Source organism: Rhipicephalus sanguineus, unplaced genomic scaffold, assembly GCF_013339695.2.
Source record: "Rhipicephalus sanguineus isolate Rsan-2018 unplaced genomic scaffold, BIME_Rsan_1.4 Seq225, whole genome shotgun sequence".
NCBI classification, from domain to species: Eukaryota; Metazoa; Arthropoda; class Arachnida; order Ixodida; family Ixodidae; genus Rhipicephalus; species Rhipicephalus sanguineus.
In genome coordinates, this window is record NW_023614810.1 from 709,233 (window position 1) to 731,676 (window position 22,444).

At 47.9% G+C, this 22,444-nt stretch overlaps 1 long non-coding RNA gene across 1 annotated transcript in view; it reads left to right on the forward strand.

The window, feature by feature from the left end:
• LOC119376794 (uncharacterized) overlaps positions 1–20,418 on the forward strand; it is a 35,770-nt gene extending 15,352 nt beyond the window's left edge. Inside the window, exon 3 of the long non-coding RNA XR_007414621.1 lies at positions 20,409–20,418. This is a non-coding gene — a long non-coding RNA (uncharacterized LOC119376794). The remainder of the gene's footprint in view (positions 1–20,408) is intronic.
• The last annotated feature ends 2,026 nt before the right edge of the window (positions 20,419–22,444 follow it).

Sequence of the window (22,444 nt, forward strand, 5' to 3'; positions counted from 1 at the left end):
TTCCCAACCTATGCACGAAAGACTGCCCATTCCAACTAACAAAGGTACTCTTTTCAATGAGCATGGTCTCATCATTATCTTCTGCAGTGCACCATTTCACACATCCCGAAAGTTTGTCGTGTGGAATAGATTAAAACAAGTCTTTTATGTCTACGCTAAACAGGTTACAGGAATATTATGTAAACTTAAACTGCGATTGGGACGAGACAGGACGAACGCAGCTGCTTCTACTCTGGTGTCTCGTCCCAAGCGCAGTTTAAGTTTACATAATATGTCCTACCAACCAGCCCCACAACACCCGCTCCTCGAGTACGTTACAGGAACTTGGCTTTTCAGTCTCGAAGTACGACACTTGCTTGCCCAAGTTGACTAAACAAAAAGGGTCCACAAGCTTCAACGAAAACATATGCAATTGTAGAAAGCCGGAAACTTGCACTTGCCAAGTGCAATAACATTTATCACGTTGCATGGAGAATGCAGGCATCAATGTTGCCTTGTCCGCCCCCAACAAGCTGGCTAGAGTTTGCAAGATAAAATCTCTGGAAAAGATGATGACAACGCTTGTAAAGTGAGGCATGGAAAACAACACTTGCCATGCAATATAGGAGTGGTCAACTGCCGATTTTTCGGACATGCTTGAAAATTCGGACGGCAAAACTCTTCGGCGTCCGATTTTTCGGACTTTCTGCCCAAACTGCAGGTCCGAAACGACAGTAACTGAGCCCCCCCCCCCCCACCTCTGCTGCGTCTATCATCACGCAGATTTGAACCAGCGCTTTCGCGAGTTGATTCGTTTGTGGCTGTAGCAGAGTCAGAAAGGCAGCTTTACCGCAATGCCAAAGTGTGATGGGGTGACGCATATTGAAAATCTGAAGGGGACACTGTCACGGCCTAGTGCGGCAATGTCTTTACGGATAAGCACTGGAAATGCACGGAGGCGTGATGGCGGCAGGCGGCAAACATGCCAGTACGGCTTAAGCGCTGACATGCCTTTACAAAAAGCAACTTCAGCTAACTGCTCGGTAGTGAATTTGCTCTAGCGCAGTTGTATGCGTGCTGCACGCATTTAATGGGCGATAACCCAAATGCGCCGGGATGCCGTTCATGCTGCCTCTTCGTGCGAGACCGCTGAGTGCGCCGCACAGACGCGTTGCCTTCACGAACGAGAGCAGCTCGCCATCGCCGCGCCCATGTGCGGTCAGGAACGGAGTGGGCATGCCGTGATACCGTAACGAACGCTTTCACGGCAGTGGCGCACCGACGGGGGGGGGTTTTGGGGGTTGTAACCCCCCCCTGAGGCCGACCTGACCCCCCCCCCCGTAACTGCTTCACGGTCATTGTCGCCGAGAATCCAGCGTACACGTTCACGGGCCTTTCAGACGTTGTTATTTCAATTCAAGAGGTGGTCTGAGGTCGATTTTCTCTCATTTACTCCAGAAATACGTGGTATTCACCCATCTACTCCTAAATTGAAAGAGCGCAAACCGCGTGCTCTGTGGCTCTGCGTTCACTTCCAGTGAAGCGGCTTTGGACGAAAGAAAAGTGCTTTCACGGGTCGTCAGTTTGACCCCTCTTCTTTTCTTGCCCCCTCTGATTATTGCAATATAGAGCAAGGAGATATTTCGGAATCTTCAAAACAAGCTATTGTTTTTTTTTATTTGTTTGATTCTCGGGGGAAGTCTAAAAGGGGCTGTGTACAATGACAATGCGCCGCGTGACTTGACCACAGACGTCGGTGCACAGTGCATGTGACATGAAAAATATTACGTATAGCAGCTCATCCAGCTGTGTACGCAGTGCTACATACATGTTTGTCCAGAACAAGAGTTCGCAGTGTTGTTTACCGTTTGTAACGTTATTATCCGGTTCACACGGGCAAATCTAATGCACTTACCTGCGCACATGCAAATTATACCTGGTTCACTGGGACGCTTCTAATGTAATTAGAGATTAAGATATCAAGTGCCTAAATACCATTAAATTGTCGGTGTCACATGGCTTGATTTATTGGCACTAATGGCGCGACGACGAAATTGCGCAATGAATATATGCTGGTTTTGTCTAATGTGCAACTTCTTTCAAATTCTACGTCATAAAACTCATTTTATAGAAATAACAAGCGCTTTCATGTACATTCAATGCCTTACTCGCCATGGAAACGAAACTCGCTTAAGCGTGATGAACATTTCCTGTTGCGATGCCGGTGGCATTCTCGTTACTTTTTCTTAAATCCTTGATATTATAGTGAACACGAATTGTGTCCGTCACGGAGCACCTTTGTTTTCCTTTAAATAGTCAATAATGTACGCTCTCCTTCCCGACAAACATTCTTTTTTCATCATATAGATGGGCTCTACAAAACCACGCCCTCTGGATGAAGCTTTTTCATCTAGCGGCCGTGACAAAACACAAAATGAAAATGAAGGCACTCATTCAACGGCAAGCTCTAAAGTATATAGCCACGTGTCACCGCTAAAATGCCCTTTATATTCACGGTGTTACCAATTAGCGCCACTTTTTACGTGCAGACGAGCTCTAACGTAATTCTAATTGGCAGAACCGAACCAAGGTAACTATCGATCCTCCAAAACGAAAAAAAAAGGAGAAAAGCATTTGAAGCACTTGGGCCCTTCCAGAGACATATGGTGCGAATCTTCTTTTTCTGCCTTATCACAATGCATTAATTTTGCTAAATATGCAAACTTTCTCATAAACGTTTCACTATTTGGAACCCTGTGCCCATGTCTGTCGCCATAGCAAATAACAATGAAACACATCGAGGAACAAGCTCTTAATTCATTGCAGCCGCAGTCAAAATCTTTCACAGATACGTCTCAACGACTGTCATTCGAGCGTCAAGAGGTCATAAGTCACAATTATTCTCTCATCTAAATTTCCAACGAGTATTCAGTTCACCCTTGAAACAGAAGACTCCCTGTCGTCTTTAGATGCCCTTGTAACTTGCAAATGAAACTGTGCAAGCACACCTACACAAGTCGATATTTTCAGTTCACTTTAGAACCCCACAAAAATCCGCAATACATCAGTAGTAAAGAAGAGCCGGAACGCACTGCAGCACACAACTTTAGAAAGAAAAACAAGAAAAACGCGATATATTCAGGAAACGCGCCAGGAACGGCTACCCAAAATCTTTTATTCAGGAAGCATTTCGCTTCCAAAAACAACAACGCAAGCTGAGAAATCCAGTAACAGGTGTCTCCCAATCAACATCACGACAGAAATACATATCTCCGCTATCCGTGGCGCCAGCAAAACCATCGCCCGTTTCCGCGGCCGCTGAGTAACGTGACAGTAGAACGCGAATGGCCCGTCGGCTCTTGCGCTTTGCCGCCTTTGTGCCATACACACGTGCAGTCCGAAACGGGAGGGATAAAGACCTGACCGAAGCCAGTTCGAAACCGCTAACGGTGGCGCGCGCGACTTCAAAGCGAAACCACATGTTCGAAAGCCGCCGGCGTACTAGGCTGCCGAAAAAAGAAGAAAAAAAACCGGTCTTGTTGACACCCCACTCCTCCGAGCGCGTGGCCCATAGCCGACGATGGGGACCCGCGGTTCGTGAAAATGTTTGCAGCATTACGAACACAATAGCGCGTTCTATGCCTTCTCCCAAAAACCGGCCACCGGAAGAGCGTACCCAAGCCATCTTCAACAAAACTGATTGTACTGGCTGCGACGCGAGCTGCATCAGCGGAACTGAGAGAGACGGAAAAGACGTCCCCAATCCATCACAGCTGAAGCCAATTACCGGAAATGAATGCTGGCAGGACTTCGCTTTTCCCCGAGCAAAGCGCAAGAAAAAGAAAAGGAAAAAAGATGTACGCGTACAGCCTCACAGTCCGGCACTCCAAGTATCCCCCTTTCCCTGTCTCTCATCTAACAGTGCACCTCGACACATCCACACGGCAAAGGTGCTCCCCACCACTTTTTACTCTTCAACTCATTCCCACCGGTCAATCCCTCGCACTCCTCTGTTCTTTGACCGAAGAGCACTGCCGCCGCCTACCTCACCCTTTCATACCCACCAAACAAGAAAGAAGCCCTGTTCATCCCTCCCTCGACCGCAGTGGCGTAGCCAGGAATTTTGTTCGGGGGGGGCTCACGTTGCAGCGCGACGTCCTCATAGAATTTTTAGAACGACTAAGTATATGAATAACATTTATTTATTTATTTATTTATTTATTTATTATTTATTTATTTATTTATTTATTTATTATTTATTAAATCTCAAAGGTCCCGTATGGGACTTTACATGAGGGGTGGGTGACATGAAAATTGCGGTATCGATGAAGGTGGTGTGCTGAGTCTACTTCCTGGTGGCATTCCAGTCTCGGGCGGCGCGCAAAAAGAAGGACTGCTGAAATGAGGTGGTGTGGGCACGTGGCGGAATCAAAGCGTTTGGATGACTTGTGCGATGACCTCGATGGACCGGCTGGATGAAGTGGTTTTTCCCGGGGTTGAATAAAGAATCTGTGAAAAAGGCAGAGACGTGCAATACGACGACGAAGAGTGAGGGTAGAAAGTTTTAGCTGGGATTTGAGGGCGGAGATGCTCGAGTCGCGGGAATAATCTGAAACATGAATCTGGTTGCTCGGTTCTCTACTGACTCAAGAATTTTGATATGATTAGTTTGGTGGGCAAATGGGTCAAAGACAGCAGATGCATACTCAAGTTTGATCTGACAATGGTTTTATAAGCGAGTAGTTAACGGAAGGTGGTGCCATGGAATGTTACGGCGTGTGTACCGAGAGCGCGGTTAGCGGAGTGAATTATGTGATTTATATGGTCGCCCCAGGTAGGTCACTCGAAGATGGACACCCAGGTATTTAATCGAGTCAGTAGCAGCTATACGACAGTTGTTGATTGTGTAAGTAGCCGGCGTGTGGTTTCGGCGACGATGGAAAGAAATTAGTAAGTTTTTTTCGCATTAAGGACATCAACCAGGTGGTACACCACTGCTGAATGCGTGAGAGGTCATGCTGTAGAGAGGAGACATCGGTGGGGTTATTTATAGGGCGGTAGAGGACACAATCATCAGCAAAAAGACGGATGTTAGATTCAACGGAAAGCGGAATATCGTTAATGTATATTAGGAATAAAAGAGGCCCTAGGACGATACCCTGGGGCACGCTGGACAAGACATGGAGAGGTCGGAGGAGTGATCATTAACATGCACGAATTGTTTACGGTTTGTTAGGAATGCTTTAATCCAGTTAAAAACATGCCGATGAAGGTTTAGACGCGAGGTTTTTAGAAGGAGGGGAGTGGGGTACCTTATCGAAGGCTTTTTCAAAATCTAAGAACAGTGTGTCAATTGGGATGTTACGGTCCATATGAAGGTGAATGTCGTGCAGGAATAATGTTAGTTGGGTCTCTCATGACTGATCTTTACGAAAGCCATGTTGGTTTTGGTGAAAGAAGTTTACGGATGATAAAAATGTAGCAACATGAGAAAAGATGACGTGTTCCATGATCTTTGAACAAACACTAGTGAGCGAGATTGGTCGGTAGTAACCTGCAAATGAGCGGTCACCTTTCTTGAAGAACGGAAAGACCTTCCCAACTCTCCAGTCTAATGGGACTTCACCTGTGTCGAGTGACTGCTGAAAAATGATTGACAGTATGGAACTGCATACATGTTTTGTATTTTTCAGAATATTGGCGTTTATGCCATCTATACCGCATGACGAAGAGTTCTTTAATTGGTTAATAACTTTTACAATTCCCTCTGAATTGAATTCAATCTTTGGCATTGGCGGAAAAGCAAAATGCGGAAAATCAGGAAGTTCGTTGTTAGGTTCGTTAGTAAAGACGGGACAAAATGCAGAGTTGACGGATGGAACGTCGCAATCGGCAACGGGGGATCCAGAAGTGTCACAAAGAGAGACTGTGGTTTTTCGTCCGGTTTCATAATTTTCCAAAAAAGGCGTGGGTATGTACATGGATTACCATGTACATACATTGTCACTGGAATTACCATTAACATGTATTACCAGTGACAATTTGTATTAGATGTTGCAAATCACTTCTTGAATGCTGTCCTCTGTTAAGAACGAGTAAGAAATGTGTTTCTTTCGTAAAAAGATTATGTTGGCATGCCCGCAAAATCTTTCCAGGAATAGCTGTCTTCAACCGTTTCAATATTTTTTTTGTGTGTGTAACAGGTACGGCAAATATCACGTAAACTTCGGAACTGCATCAGTTTTGAACTGAAGAAGCGCCTGATAACAAAAAAAATGAAGTCCACAAGTAACCAGGACGAGATCAAATATTTTAATGTAGATTGTTTACGCAAAATGCTCATCTTTTTGCACAAATGATGCGGCCAGGGAAAAGCAAGAATGGGAAAGTACACCTCGAATACGGGCAAAACATAAGTCACCGGAAACAGTGCGCAGTATGCTTACGCAAAACTACACAAATGTACATTTAAATATGCAATCAATAAACGGAACTAAGCAATGATCACTATACATAATGCCCAACTGATATGTCCTGGGCCAAGCTGCTGTCTCGGACGCACCATGTAGACAGAACTATAAAGGAAGAGTGCAGAAATAACGAAAGAAACTATTTCAAAACTGTTTTAAAAGTGCGAACCACTATTGTGCACTCAATATAAAAGGAGGGTTGCCGCTTCTAGTTCAAAAAGCAATGAAGAACAAAAACGACAAATGAAAGTAACAAACAATGCTGCTAGTACGGCTTCCCAATAGTTGAATTTGTTTGGTAACGCCGCGTATGCCGACCTCTCAGTGAACAAGGTGAAGCTGTCGATTGGCTGGTAATGTCCACCTGATGCCCGTATTCTTATGTTTATATTAGGTCACAGTGTTAACTGCTAAAAGGTACAAAATCCTCACGGCTTTAAAAGGTGGTGAACAATAATATTGCGTCAAAATTACGGGCTCATTGACCTGAACTATGAAACAGCAGTGTCTTTCCTTTCGTTTGCGCTGATTTTTGTCCTGCTCGGTATCAAAAGACAAAGTTGACACGGCGAGGAAGCTTAGCGAAACGGTCAGTGACTTCAGACACGCTGATGTCGACATTTCTGTGGGCTTACAGAAGTGCCTGGCCAACCATGCGTTCCTCAGACATCGTGGAGCGTAAGTAGTTCTTAAGTAACCTCATGCTTGAAAACGTTCTCTCTGAGCTGGCAGTGGTCACTGGAAGGGTGACTAGAATCTGGAGTAGCTTGTACACAGTCGGATAGAACCTGCTGTCGCAATGAGAGAGGGCATCGGTTCCAGTACGGGGGCGCTGGTTTGCTGCTTTGTTCGCCCACTTTGTCCACCATAGTCGCAGTTCTCCAAAACCAGCCCTCGTTTCGACGTCATGCGCAAAAACGGTCAGGAGATTTTCTGCTCCTTTCTCCCGATCATCTTGCATTGGTGGTATTGCGGATGGTACAATTATTGAAAAGTTTTAGAAGTGCCCTGTGTTTTTCGAACCGTTGTTTAACTGGGCTAGTACGTGGTCCATGAACGGAATGAATAGGGTTCTGCGAAAATATTCTTCCGCGCTTTCGAATGCATTGCTCACAAGGTTTTGCTTCCGGACACCGGCTCGACGGCTGGTGATCTCCACATTCAGTTTTCTGATAATGCCTGCACTTGTGCAAATATTTTTGAGAAAGAAGCATTCGCGTTGTCGCGGTCATTTTCATTTGTCTGCTGTACCGCTTCTATGTCGTCAATGGCAGCGCTCATGTCGATACTCCTAGTCTGCAGCTTCTTTGACAGTGGCAAAGTCAGTGCTAACACGTGCTCCGCACATACAGGCTTACAAGGAATGCTGGTGACAAGAGTGCCAACATTAGACTCTTTGCCTGCACTGGACTTTCGCCATTTCCGTTAAACATAATCTCCTCTAGTGTTGCAATCAACGGCTCAAAGAGGCTCACAAATGAAAGCACAGCATCGTGCTTCTCGGCCCAGCGCGTTTCGCATAGTCCCAAAAGGCGCTGCCTTGCAGACTCCAGGACAGCTCAAACTCATCATTTTACGCAAAACGTGTGAGCGGCTAGAAGATTTACGGGAAAAGACTGACGTCGCCTTCAGAGTCCCAAAACAGTTTCGGATGTCTGTGATGGAGCATGCCACACACACAACTAGATGTGTGTGCCGCACACACAATGCCGCACACACAACGCATGCCGCATGCCGCACACACAATGCGCAGTGAGTACATAGAGTGCGGCTGGATATTTCTCACGAACAGCATGAACCATTCGTTTTGCCGGCCATCGAACTTGCATCATCGTAGCCTTGACCACAGAGATGCTGCATGTTAATTCCCATTTCTATAAGGAGCCTTATGATGGTGTCGGCGAGGCCGGCCATTTGGTCGTGAATTGGCACAAAGCCTATAAGAACACTTCTTCGATTCCGTTCGCATCCTTATTAAGGTACCTTGCACAAACAGTAAGCTGCTCGATACCAGCAACATCCGTCGTTTCATCAGCAAGTACGGAGAAGCAGCCTGCAGCGTTTACTTTTGCGACTAGGCCCTTGATGATTGCAGCAGAGATTTCTATAATGTGGTTTTGTACATCTGGACTAAAATATGAGGCCTTATTTGGGCAACTTTCCAAATGCTTTTTTAGATCTGTGTCGCCACAATCCGCGCGCATGCGAAGCAGCGCTCTGAAGTTGCCTGTATCTGTAGAGGAGGCTGTGCTTGAATCCATGGGACCACTGTCACTATGTCCACGGAGAGCCACACCTTGCCGCCCGCAAAAGAGAACTGTCTCAACAATAGGCTGTAACTTCCTTCGGGTCTCTCTTATTTGAATTTGCCTGCCATGGTCCAGTTGATCAACAACACTGGGCACACATCCTGAGAAGGTTTGAAGAAAACTAGGTCAGTGTGATATTTAGTGACTTCGTGTGCACCGAAGACTTCGAGCGCGTGCTTCCACTTTTGAAATGGCTTGGATACGAGGGCCTTAGTGCGCGCATGTTGGCCCTTGCCAATCTCACTTCTGCTAAAAAGGACACACTCGGCAAAACGCACCCTCTTGAAGCGCTGAGTAGCTAAGCCATCGGTACCTGTCCAGCCAAGCCACGTAAACCTTCGTTTCTGCTTAAAATCGTTCATAGACTTCAACATATAGCATGGCGGAGGAAATGCAAGGAGAAGCTAACAGTTGATGTTTTGTGCCATCATCCACTTTTGAGCCATCTGTCTAGAGCCCGATATCAAACTTGCTTCTGCTAACATTTTGAGGGTCAGAAAAAGATAAATAATTAAATAAATGATAATCAGGCTGAAGCCCAATAAATCCCACCAGCCGGGTGACGCCGGGTGGTGGTGTATGAGAGCACGAAAAATTTCGGGGGGGGGGCTGAAGCCCCATAAGCCCCCCCCCTGGCTACGCCCCTGCTCGACCGCTCAAGAAGGAACCGTATGTATTCCGAAAAGTAGGGAAAAATGTTCACTCAAAGTTCCAAAGATAAGAGGGCGTCGGCGGCGCTTCGAAAATAGTTTTTTGTTTTTTTCGGGGCTTGCGTTTTCTACAGGCAAATGGTGTCGCCAGCGGGGTGGCCGCGCACTTTTTTTTTTAACTTTGTTGACAGAGGACGGACGAGCTGTATTGGAGCGGCGAGAAGAAAGGCGACCTCGTACGCGGCTCGTTCGTCAAAGCGACAGCAAACCCGGAGGCCGTACAGCTCGAGCACATGGCGATAGTTTAAGCACATACACTGTGGTTCCTGCATTTATGAGCAAGCCTTGGCGCAACTAGTGTGTGCGTCGACAGCCATGCCGCAGTACCGCGCGCACGCAGGGACACCAAGCAAGCACGAATGCTATGCGAAAATCCATACGTTGCGAAGATGGGAGGAGTAAGACGACGGAATTGTTTTCAAGGACGCGTGACAAGAAAAAAGGGCTTTGGAAAGTGCGAGAGTTATATTGGGGTGCCACGTTTTCTTTTCTTTTTTTCAGACAACTCTCGTTCTCTCTCTTTTCACCACTTCTTTTTTGTATGTTCTACATCGGATGGAAGCTACGAAGTTTGATGTGCCCCCATGCACACGTTCAGTTCGCTCGCTAGTACTTGCTTCTGTGTCTGCTGCGCGAATCTGCGTCGAATGAGCTACCACATCACAGGGATTTCGCTGAAGCGCCAGTCGAACACGATCCTCAACTACTTCCCGAAAAAGATTCCGTGTTCAGATTCAAGAGATGCAGCGACAGCACCGGAATGCCCGATTGCGGCCAAAAAGGAAGCGATGACTCAGCACTTATCGCCTTCAGATGCGTCAATCGATCAGTCACTTATCACTGAGGACTTCAGTCGCCGAACCTGTGCACCCGAATGACATGGCAAATCGGTAAGCGTGGCAGTGCAGTTTATCCGTGAGCTGAGAATTGTACTGTACGTGTGCTGCATTGAGCTGTACGTATATAATGTTTATAATCAATGTCACAAAGCTTATAGTAAATATTTACGATGTACTTCCAGATTTGTAGTTTGGCGAGGCCTGAAGGAAGTATAATATAGGATGTTCTGCTCACATTGTGCACAAAATTCTCAGTTGCAGAGTTTTTAACTGCTAAAGTTGCCAATGGGGCTTGTTGTATGACATTCCTGATTACTGTGGTAATCAGGCACAAGACACAATAAATGAGACACAAGAAAGGCACACGGCGCTGGGTGTCCTCGTGTGCCTTTCTTGCGTCCCATTTGTTTGCGCTAACATAGTAATAATTTTTTTAACAGCAATGCGCGACCGCCAGCAGGCCGGCACGTCAGCACCCTTATCACTACCTGGAGCTGAAAAACTAGCAAAAATAAGTATTTGCCAGGCATCTTTGTTGGAACTATATTACGCGTTGGTTTATTCAATTTGCCATTTATTTTCTCCGTGCTCTGCTTCACTGAACAGTTTCTTGGCCCTCTCAAGTTTTTCAAGATCTTGCTGTAAAATGCTGAAAGATCATCATCATCATCACATTTGATATTATATTATTATTATTATATTATTATTATTATATTATATTATTATTATTATTAGCAGTAGTAGTAGTATTGTTATTACTATTTGGTATCTCATATTTTCTTTGTCGTTGCAATCCTCCAGCCTAAGCAACGAAATGGCGTATTATGCAATGTGCCCCCCCCCCCCCCCCATCCCACACTCCTGTAGGCTTCTCAGAATTTCAACCCCCCCCTGAGAGAATTCCTGGGTGCGCTACTGTTTCACGGTAAACGCGTGCATAGGATACAGCAAGCGCCTCGGCAGTGACGGCATGACCTTTGTAGGCCGCGGGCCGCACACAACTAGGAACAATCGGCTTCACGTGGCAGCACATGCGGCGTATCAGTGGAGATTTTCGCGCAGTAACACATCGGGGAGAACCGGACGCAGGCCCGTAGCCAGAAGCCCCCCCCACCCCCCCGAAATTTTGGTGAAGTAGGTGTTTTTACCAAAAATAAATAATGAAAAGGGGTGTTTTTCTCAAATAGTAAAGGTTTTCAGCAAGTGCCCCCCCCCCCTCTCTTGAAAAAAATTTCTGGCTACGGGCCTGGCCGGACGAGTCGTCGCTCTTCCGCCACAGCCTTTGTGTTCCGCGTCGTCGTTTGGAAACGCTCCACGAGAGAGAGCGCCGTAATTTTTTTTTTTTAACACGAAAGTGTTTTATGCCGGGGTCCACCAAGACTTCAGTGACATATTTCCGTCACGGAAATGACGTCGAAAAAATATACACGATCAGATGGCAAAGAAAAAGTTCCGTCAACAAGCATCGAACCCACGACCGCTCGGTCCGCAACAACACAAGCCGGGCACGCTATCCACTGCGCCACAGTCACAGACCTGAGGCTTTACAAACGCGCCTTTTATATCTACCAATCTCCCGGTCGGCGGGGTGGAGTTGCCCTCTGGGAGAGGTAAATTCTTCCTTGCTGTGGCCTCCGCGATTAGTACCTGTAACGCCTTACACGTTCGTCCCATTCGGCGCGTTTTGAATAAAAGTTCAATTTCGTCAATGCCTTAACACACCGCGAGGTGGCGAGCTTAGCCAAGCGTCGTAAAAGCGTCGAACTCGCTCATAGTTCTGCGACGCGCGCCTGCCTCACCTGGCTGTAACACCGCGTTCCCGCTCACGCGCTCGCCCCTAGAGAAATCGCCGGCTCCGGGGCGGCGCGACGCGCTTTGCGTTTCCCTCTAGTCCGGCCATGGTGTTCAATGACTTTAACATGCCGCGTCATGGCGACCAAGTTCTGCGTTCAATATGCGACGCTCTTCTGGCTATCAACTAGTTCTCTGATTACGCTTTCACGTAACTACAGCTTCCACAAGGGTTGTTTATTCATTTAGAAGGACGTTAGTCTGGGATGGAGATGTACCACCAATCATCAAAGTGGGCACATCCACGTTAAATGGTGCTATAGCTGCCAGACATCAATATACATTGTGCAAACTCTCTTATATCAATGTACAGCAAACATTCAGTTACTTCTGTAAGGGCACGCTTTACTTTCATGTTATGCCGATTCCTATGACGGAGGGATCAACCATGTTTTTTTTCCGTGCTCTGCCGACATCGGCGGCGCTCATCTCGAGACGCAAGTTTGCAATTGGCGGTTGGCACATAGTCAACACCTTAAGTGCCCATTAAACCAAAATAATGGTTCAATTTTTTTATGACGTGAAATGCTTGAGTAACATAAGTGCGTAGAAGGACTGACATTTGGGCAAGTTGGTACGGATTCATACTGCTGAAACGGCTCCACAAGGGAAGACGAAAGCATACGAGAAAGGTTACACGAAACACAAGTGCCTGTGTTTCGTGTAATCTTTCTCGTGTGCTTTCGTCTTCCCTTATGTAGCCGTTTCAGCGGTATGAACATACGTGCGAAAACATTTTACAGCGGATGCTTTATTCGTCCCTCATTTGAGGTGTATTCTGGAATGAATTTCTGCAACTCCAGAAAGTAAGGGTTCGATTTTAGTTGCTGTGCACTACAAAATGCACTATTCCTTGATAGTTCCATTCAAACTAGATGAGGCTACCATCCGTGTGGTAAAAACACGGCACTGCACAGAGAATGTTGGCCCAACTTACTCGAATTCAGTAGCTGAGAGGTGGTTTGTCTCCACTACGATAAGATCAAGCAGTTCATCATCAAAGTTCAAGTGGCTTGCTGTGATCCACACTGCCGGAGAATTCAAACCGTGCAGGTCTGGCTGGGATGTACCGTTTGCGTCAGCTGGCCATCATATATCATCGCTGCTTCTTTGCGTCACTGTTCGTGAAAACGTCGTCACTATAATGCTCAAGGTCGCCAAAATTTCGTGCTGCTGGTGGTGGAAGCTCACGCAGTTGTTAGGAATGGGGACTCGTGTGTTAGCGCGGCATCGTTATCCCTTAGCAGGAAAGAAATTAGTTTCCTAGACAGTGGACCTTAAAGGGGCCCTGCAACACTTTTCGAGCATGCTCAAAAAGCGCTGCCGATCGGTAGTCGAGGCTCCCGAGAACACGCGAGCCAAATATTACAGCGATGCGCACGGCCTGGAATTTACAATAAATTCTCCAAGTCAGCTGAAAATCGCTCACTCTTCTCTCGACAAATGATGTATTAGTCCGCAAAATATGACGCGATTGTCGGCAGTTCCACCATTGGCTGATGTTATAATCACGATAACACCCTCATTATTACTTTCGTTGTTAATTTTGAGTTCAATAAGTAGATAATATGTATGTTTATATTCTGTTATCGCGTTAAAAACACCGAACAACATTAATATTAGCACTTCCGGTCTCACCGACAGCTCGTCTGCTCGTAGTTACGTGGTTCCGTTTTCTTCGCCATGCGCAGTGCCGAAAACGTGAATATTTCTGTGCTTTTGACCATCGCCGGTTGCCGTTGAGAGTGGCAGCCGTTTGAGTGTTGCCTCGTCAGCTGAGAACTGCATCGTCGGCACGTTCTCACGAACGACCGAGGCACGGGCGCAGCGTGTCGTAGCGTGTCCCCGATAACAATGCTGGCGTCCGGTAATGGCGGTGCTTCGGGGTCGTCTGCCAGTGCCGTCTTACGAGGCGGTGTATCGGAGTATGGGCCGAAACCGATCTCAGCTGTCATTCGTTCCAAACGAGCGCGCAGGTTTGCTTCCATGGTTGGCAGAGCGATGAAAACACTACGGCGTTCGAGGTGCACACCCAACATTACCAAACCGACGCGCAGTTTTCAAGCACGCGCGATACACAATGCGATTGGCTCCGCTCGACGAGAACGACGCAAGCCTACCGGAAGTGGCGGCACAGACCACGTGGTTACGCCCAGACGTCAGAGAGAAAAAAATGAAGAAAAAAACTCCGCCGGCGCTCTTGGGCGGAGCCTCGCTCCTCTGCGCTGCCTCCCTCGACTCGCTGCCTAGCTTTCCGCGCGCTCGCGGCATTGAGTTGAGGGAGAAAGCTGCGGAATGTGATCTCTATAATTTGGTAACACCACTTAGACTTGACGGATTCGAAAAATTTTTGCGGCATATGACTCGTGAAGAGTCATACGTCTATAATGAGACTATTCCAATATAACTAAGAAAGGTGTTGCAGGGCCCTTTAAGGTCACGTGTACCTGTCACTTTTATCTTTTTGCTGAAGATATTCACAGCTGTGAAGAATTTTGTTCTGAATGTTTATTAACTTTTTCACTCAAGTTGACGTGACGATGTGAACTGCGCATGTGCTTGCAGGCTGTGCTTTTCCATGTATTGCCTTGCTGCAATAAGTTGTTGTTAGTCAGTGCATCGTGTGTCGTTCCTTCTCTGTCCTCGTCGTATAAGCGCTGTTTTTCATTGAATTGTACTGAATGTGATCACGAGAGCATGGGCGCACACCAAAATGCCTGATAAGTGTACTGGCAGGCACTGAAGCTGTTTCGGACGTGGCTGTGGCGATTTGACCACTTGAGCAAAATAAAAAAGTGTGGAAGTCGTTTTTTCAGACTGCCCAAATTTTTGGACGATTTCGCGGTCCCTAGGCAGTCCAAAAAACGGACGTTGACCGTTAGATCGGACATTAGGTTGAGAGAACACGAGCACCACTCACTGAACACCAGGCTCGTTTGGCTTCGCGTGTTTGGGTGCACACCGAAATTCAATGAGGTAATCATTTTGAAGAAACATCAGAACCAATTTGTCAGAGTGATATGAGGCGTACTACGTCGGGAAGCAATCTGGTTCATGTGTCAGTAATCATTCATGACGTTGCATGATTGCGAGTACAAAATTTTAGACAAGTACATGAGGCTTTGATCTAGATCGCTCATTTTGTGTTTGTTTGGTTTTTGTTGGTACGCACTGATTATTGCTTTCCTTCAGTTTGCGCATGCGGGAAACTTGTGGGGGTTGTATCTCATAAGTGTTGTTTCTGGAATATAAAAAAATTAGTTGTGAGTCAGCGCTGTTTTCGTGTTCCTTCTTTTCTCTATCTGTGTGTGGTTGTGCTGCCAATCCATGACGAAGTACAACCAACTAGCCCAAGTTTGAGTCTTGTTATGATTTATGACCACCACGGGTTGTGCAACCATGCCTTCAGAGCTGTCAAACGGTCGCATCTGCGATGTTGACAGATTCGATGGCTGTTAATCACTGTTCGCATTTGACCAGTCACCACTTGAGCCACTTGCCGAGAGTGCTGCCCAGAGCAGTACATCCTGGTTTTGTAAAATTAAGAACGAGGATAGCCCTGACCACTGGTTTGATCGTGCCCTTTTAGGTGGTTTACCCATGTTCAAGGAAGTGCAGAGCATACTTGTTGTGGGATGTGGTGGAGCGATATTTGCACATTTTCCCCAGAGAGTGCAGGTGTATAAAGCCCAGGCCACCGACTGCAGTACATTTGTTTACATAAGCAAGTATGCAGACTATAGCCATGCTGCAGCGTGCTCTATAGTACTGTCACAACATAGCTAAACGACCAGATTTTGCACACACGAGCACCATTGCATCACGCTGGTGGAGCAAGCGGACAGTAAAACAGTGAGTGGGTAACCGCTTTTAGATAGTTCTACATCGTGTCTGAGGGGTGGAGCACGTAGCATCCGAGACGCATGCCAGACGGAAGCTGCCAGAACAAGAACCTCTTTTTTTGTGGTGGCTATCGTTTTTATAGCCATCCGCCAAACCGTGTGATTAAGTACAGTGTCAGTACAATCAGCTGCAACTGAGTGCAAACATAAACGTTATCTTGAATAGTAGGTAGCTATGCACGCATACTGATAGCGCAATCTACTTTACAGTATATAGTATGCGCTGCTCTAGGTTGTATGGAACAAAGCTCTGCCACGGTGCGGTGCTGCGATAAGTCAGACAATCTGTCAAAAATGTACAGTCGTGAGCACGCTTAGCGTAAACACGGAAGCGCGCCACACGGTGCCACCAGCGACGCGTACTTACACCTACGCGAGTCTCGGCACGTGCGCAGTGCGTAAGCGTTGAGACAATTTCTGCATCGCGCTCACTACGTCATCTCGACGCACCGCTCTCGAAAGTACTCGCCGATGACACGATGTGCGCGAAAATTGGGGAGGGGCGAAGCATGTAGGGAAGGGTGTTTCAGCTCCACTAACGTGAAACCTGTGGAGGGGCGAAGCATGCAGTGTGTGCCGGTGTTTCCCTCAGCAAAATCACTGCCAATGAGCAATGAGGGACAGAAGAAAGATTAGACACAGAGACCCGCAGTCCGCTTTCAGTTAACGTGCGCGCTGCGAATCTTTATTGTTCAATTACGCACTAGAGAAATCTCCGGTGTATTGTTCAATTACGCACAAGAGAAATCTCCCACCGGCACTACATTGCAGGTCAAGATCCAGCACGGGGCGGCCGGTGAACGATTGTGCAGCGCGAGCAGTCGGTTTTTTTTTCAATCAAGAAGCTCGGTAGCAGACGCCGCCTGCGTCGGCGTTGTCTCTCGCTGGCGAGGGCGCGTTCTCGTTTCTTGCGAGCTGGTAGTTCAGCGTTCATCTCAGAAAGAGCGTTTCCATAGTCAACGCGCGCCGTTCGCTCTCGCTTCACGTGCGCTGTGGCGGTGGCGCCCCGCTCTTGCGCTCAAGCAAATGGACCGTCACGAAAGCAGATGACGATGCACACCGACACGCCGAGACCCTAAGGTGCTTCGCCCCCAATAACCACGCCGCTAACACGCTGTGCATGTTCCGATCCTCGTGTTGGTGTAGGTAGGCGTCACTGATAGCACCGTGCAGCACGCGCTCCCGTATTTATGCTAAGCGTGCTCACGACTGTACATAAGTCTATGGCACGACACTCGTTAATTTGGATGTATGTTGTCGCACAGGGTTAATTCGGACAGTTCCGAAGCTCAGAGGCCCGTGATGCATGCTATATTAGGTGGCATAATAATAATATCTGGGGTTTAACGTTGCAAAACCACGATGTGATTATGAGAGACGCCGTAGTGGAGGGCTCCGGAAATTTCGACCACCTGGGGTTCTTTAACGTGCGGAGATTCGGTGGCACTACGAGGTGTCCAAATCGGAACGCCAGCGACCGTGTCTCTAGTAGCGTGTGCCGATCTCAAAGGCAGTGATTCCACTCCTGCGCCAACTGCGCCAAAGTGCGCCAAATTGTATTTACTGCGCCATCCTGATAATATCGACGAAATTTGCGCCAAACTGCGCCAAAGTCTCGGGTTTGGGGGCGTCTTTCACCGGCAATCGCACCGCCGGCGCGTCAGAACATGTGCAGCTCGATCTTGGGGCTGCCAATAAAGTCGCAATCGTGGACCAAGAATTATTCCGCTGAATAAATAGCGCTCGCGCGTGCGTTCCGAGTAAGCCACGATGCCATGCACGGTGCCGACGCAGCTTCTGTTCTGCAAGTCGGCTCGACAGCAAAACGCGCTCTCCGCAGAGGCTTGTGACGTCTAGGCCTATCGGTAGCGAGAAAGTGCGACGGCGATTCATCGGCGGACGTCATCTGTTCCAGAAACGCTGCTGATAGCTCGTTTCAAGCGTCGCACGGCACGTAAGGAAAGCAATGTTCAGTAATAACTACATGAGTGCCGCTAAAATGTCTGTCACTTCTGTTTCCGGACATCGCGGAATGAAATCTGGGATCGCTCGCAGTAGACATATGGGACAATATCGAATTTTCCTTTGCTTCGCGTTTATGGGAGCACGCGAACGGTGGAAACGCGTTGACACTTTTCCTCAGATATACTTTATCCATGGATCTTCATCCAGAACAGCTTTTTCGTAATTCCTTCCGCCAGCACGTCCGAGTTTGTAATCACTCTGCGGTAAATACCCCCTAAAAGGCCCTGCCGTTTCGAGCTCACGTGCTAGGGTTCCAATTCGAATGTTTTGCTTGCTTTTTTAAAAAATGTCATCTCATTAGTAAAATCATATCTCCTAGTCGGAGCAGCGGCAAATGCACAGCTGTCAGTAGCGGGCCCGTCGCTGACGGCCCACAGTGAAGCGGCTACGCCATGTTACACGTCCGTCCCTCGCTTTCGGGGGTCAATAGCTAACGGTTAAAAAAACTCAGTTTCGCTTAAGACCGAAGAAATGAATGCGATACCAAAAAATTGTATTGTGAAACGAAGTAAGACTAGCAGCTAACTCTTTTGGATCCGATTTCGCGTAACTCAACAAAACGCTAGTTTAAGGGAATATGGCCCCTCCAGGAACCGAAGCGTTTTCTTGCTCTGAGTTTTCTAAACGCGAAGTAAGCGTTGAGAGCACAGCAAGTTTACGAACCGTCTCCTGATGCCTCGAGATAGCGCGCGCGCAAGCGACTGCGCCCTTCGAACGATGCGCCCCCCCCCCCTTCCGCTCCCCTGGCGTCCCTTCATGCTCCTTACGAAAGACGGGCGGGGCGTTCCTCTCTGATGAGCAATCGACGGCAGGCCCGCACGCGGGAAGATGTTATCTCATGCGCTGTCCGTGCAGCGGAGACAGACGGCCGGCTAGTTTAATCTCCGCTTCAGCCGCGTTCGTCGCCAGCGCTCGCGAGCTTTTACCCGCGGCTAGAATGCGCGCGGTGATGTTATTAATTTAGACTTTATACGGAAAATCACGGCGACGGCAAAAATCCGCCGAGAGTGTCCATATAATTGCTATCGCAAGGGTCAATGTACGGGGCAGATTTTGCGCCCCCCCCCCTCTTAGGTGATTAGGTGGGGGGGGCGGCCGCCCCCCTGCCCCCCCTGTGCGCACGCCTATGCTCCTGAGATGATTTTTTCCATGAGATTTGCAATGAATCGAAATATTTCTACCTTCATAAGAGCCCCATAATAATACTCAGGTGCTTGAATGTTAATGCAATATGCTTCTGTATTGCACGCCAGGATAAAATTCGCTGCTCCAAAGTGCTCCCAGATGCAAAATTATCCGCTCCAAAGTGCTCCAAGATGAAAATTTTGCTGCTCCAAAGTGCTCCAAAACGGAAAATTTGCTGCTCCAAAAATTGCTCCAAATCAGAAGTCCTCGGTAGCATCACTGCAAAGGCCATCGTTGCATGTGCTGGAAGTGCCTAACAGGAAACACAGCTAGGCCGCCATGTTTATTTGCCACCTCCAGTAAAGGCTCTTTAATTCTGACTTGCTTCTCGTCCAAGCGAGAAGATGCGTCGTTTGATGGCATCAAGCTCTCATTAATTCAGTTATACGTGGCCACCAAAGGATGCGCAGCGTTCTCTCTTAGTATGCTCAGATGAAAAACCAAGACAGAGGCCTGCCATTAGTCTCCAGCTTAGGGTGAACGGATCTCTGAACGCAACATCCTTGGTCACCATTATTCTGAAGAAACATGCGTAGCACATTAATAAATAACGAGTCATGGGGCAGAATTGACACTCTCGTCTAGATGATTAGGGGGGTACCCGGAGCATGGTGGCCGCGACACCGTTCATTCGGACAATTCTATGAGCGAGCTCCATGGGCACGAAGCTGTTCTCATGAGGAAGAGCCGCAAGTGTGCACCGCAGTGCAAAACTGCGAAAGCGGCGTTCGCGTCCAACCGAAACAAAGTGCATTGCCATCGTCATTACACTGTCGTAGGCCTTCAGAAGAGTGTGGTCGCCACCCCCTATCGCATTGGCTAGAAATAAATATGTCAGCCACCTAGTGAGCGTGTCATTAGCAGTGGCATGGTTTAGAGGTGTGCCTGAAAGGCTGTGCCCAGCCTGGACCTTGTCAAATGGAGGCAGCTGTCCTTTCCCTTCTCCTTGAGTGAGCAAGGCACACATAAAGGCAGTTGCTGCCATTCCCTCTTCGTGCCTGTGTACAATTGAATGTAACTCTTTCGTGAGAAAACTAAAAGCCACAGTGGAAAGAGCGAGCTCATACTGTGTCGTATCACTTAACGGGGCAGTCAAACATGCGCGTGTGCCTCGAGTCTTTCCCTTGGACTTTTGCAGCAGTTCGAGGCACACAGAGCCAGAGGACCAGAAACTCCAGCGTGAGCAGCGTCTCCAGCCTTCCGCTAGATCGTGCAAGGCGCCGTCTTCGGCGCCTATCACTGCAGACGGACTACCTCGATGACAGACTTCGTGCCATGGGCTCTGCGAGGGATGACGATCAACTCTTGCCGAGTGTGTCCTAGAGCTTGGCATCCTGTGAGAAAATCTCAGAGGCGCGTTCTTTTGATGTGGGCTGAGCAGTTCGTTTCCTTCTCGTACATTTAGGGAAACGAACTGCATCCGCCGTGGGTGCAGCGTGCAGGTCTACGAAAAGAAAGCTTTTTTTCCCGCCGAGAAGGTTCGTAAGTGGCTGCTCTGACAATTGCTATCCTAGCTGCACGAGAGTCTCGCAATACTTATTGCCACGAGGACGGTCTACTTTGTAGAGCCAAGTCAGACACAAGTGCTGAGCTGCCTGTGTCGCTATTGGGCAACAATTTAAGTTACTTCTGGCTTGTTTTGTGCGTGTTTTATAAAATAACCCTCAGAAAAGGAGCTTCTCCACTAATCCTTTGCACAGTTTTGCTGTATGAACATGGTGCGATGCCTCAGCGAGTTGAATGTGGGAAATAGGCCTCCTCCAAGATACATGCTGAGAAAATGCAGCTTGCTTGAGTGTGTAGCTTGCATAGAACACACGCCACTGAAGTTGCTTCGTAGCACGGCTGCCGACCGATCTCTCGTACTTCATGGGGGATCACGAAGCAGTCCGAACTGCCGAATGCCCGAAATACGAATTCGGCAAGAAAACACTTATTTACTTGTTGCGGCCTGCGGCAGAGAAAAATGGGTGAGACATTTCGGGATGAGCCCGATGACGTCAACAGTCCCGAGTACAATTAATCGCTAGTACTCAAACTACTATAATAAAAATAACATTCCGTACAAAAAAGACTTAATAAAATGCGGCTTGTGTGTTTCTGTTTCATTCATGGAAAAAAGAACTTGGCGTTACCAAGGAGAACAGCGCGGGTGGTTCAAAAGTTCCGTTTTCGCCGCGCTGCTCTCCGCTCGCGCGGTCGCGTCTCAGTGGCAGTTTCGTTATCGCGTACTGTTGCGTGTGCTTTGCGCTCTCATGAAAGTCGCAATAACGGAAAGTTCGACAAAATGCCGCGTCCCTGTTATGTTGCCGGGTGCCTGAATGGTGTGCGCCGCTTGAGCAACAGCATCTGCAGCAAAGAAACCAACGCGACTTTCCAGTGGGTGCCGCATATAAACCCCTACGCCGAAGTGGCCGAGTCGTGCCGTGCCTCTGCTACAGTGTGCTGAACAACCAAGAAATGTGCGTGTGTGCTCGCTGCACTTTCGTGCAGAGGATTACGAGATCAACCGCAACTTGGGCAAGGCTTGTAATGTGCCCTTCAGGGCAGAAACCGCAGCCAAGCCTGTGACATGGTGCGAGCTTCGCGGCCGCGCCGTGAGGAGTCGCCACTCTCGAAACGACATCTCAGCCTTTTTTTTTCGCCGTTTTTATTTGAGACTTGAGACTTGAGATAAGTACGTATTAAAAACAAAGTTTCTCTGTTCTGTGGCCGGCTTTTCTGTACGAGCTGCACTAGAGCAGTTTTCTGTGCCATTGGGGCGAACGGCGGTGCTTGCGAAACAAGTACGAGGTACTTAGAGTGTCCGAATTCGCAAATTGCAAATCAGTTCTGCGGAAACCCGCAAGGTGGCGGAAGGGTTAAGAAAGGGAAAATAGACAACCACCCGATTGTAGCACGAAGCCACAAGGAAATCCATACAGATTTCTCAGCCACATTTCCTTGTGGCTTCGTGCTACAATCGGGTGGTTGTCTATTTTCCCTTTCTTGTCCGAATTCGTTTGTTGCTGCATACGGCTATGTCTCATACGAATGTTAGACCAACAAATGAACCCCTTGAGGCACCGCTTGTAATTATAGATAAATAGAGAGAGAAATAAATCTTGAGAACTTCTTGTGGAGCTCTATGGTAGGAGTGCAGATTAAGAATATCGCAGGTGCAGCGCGACAGCA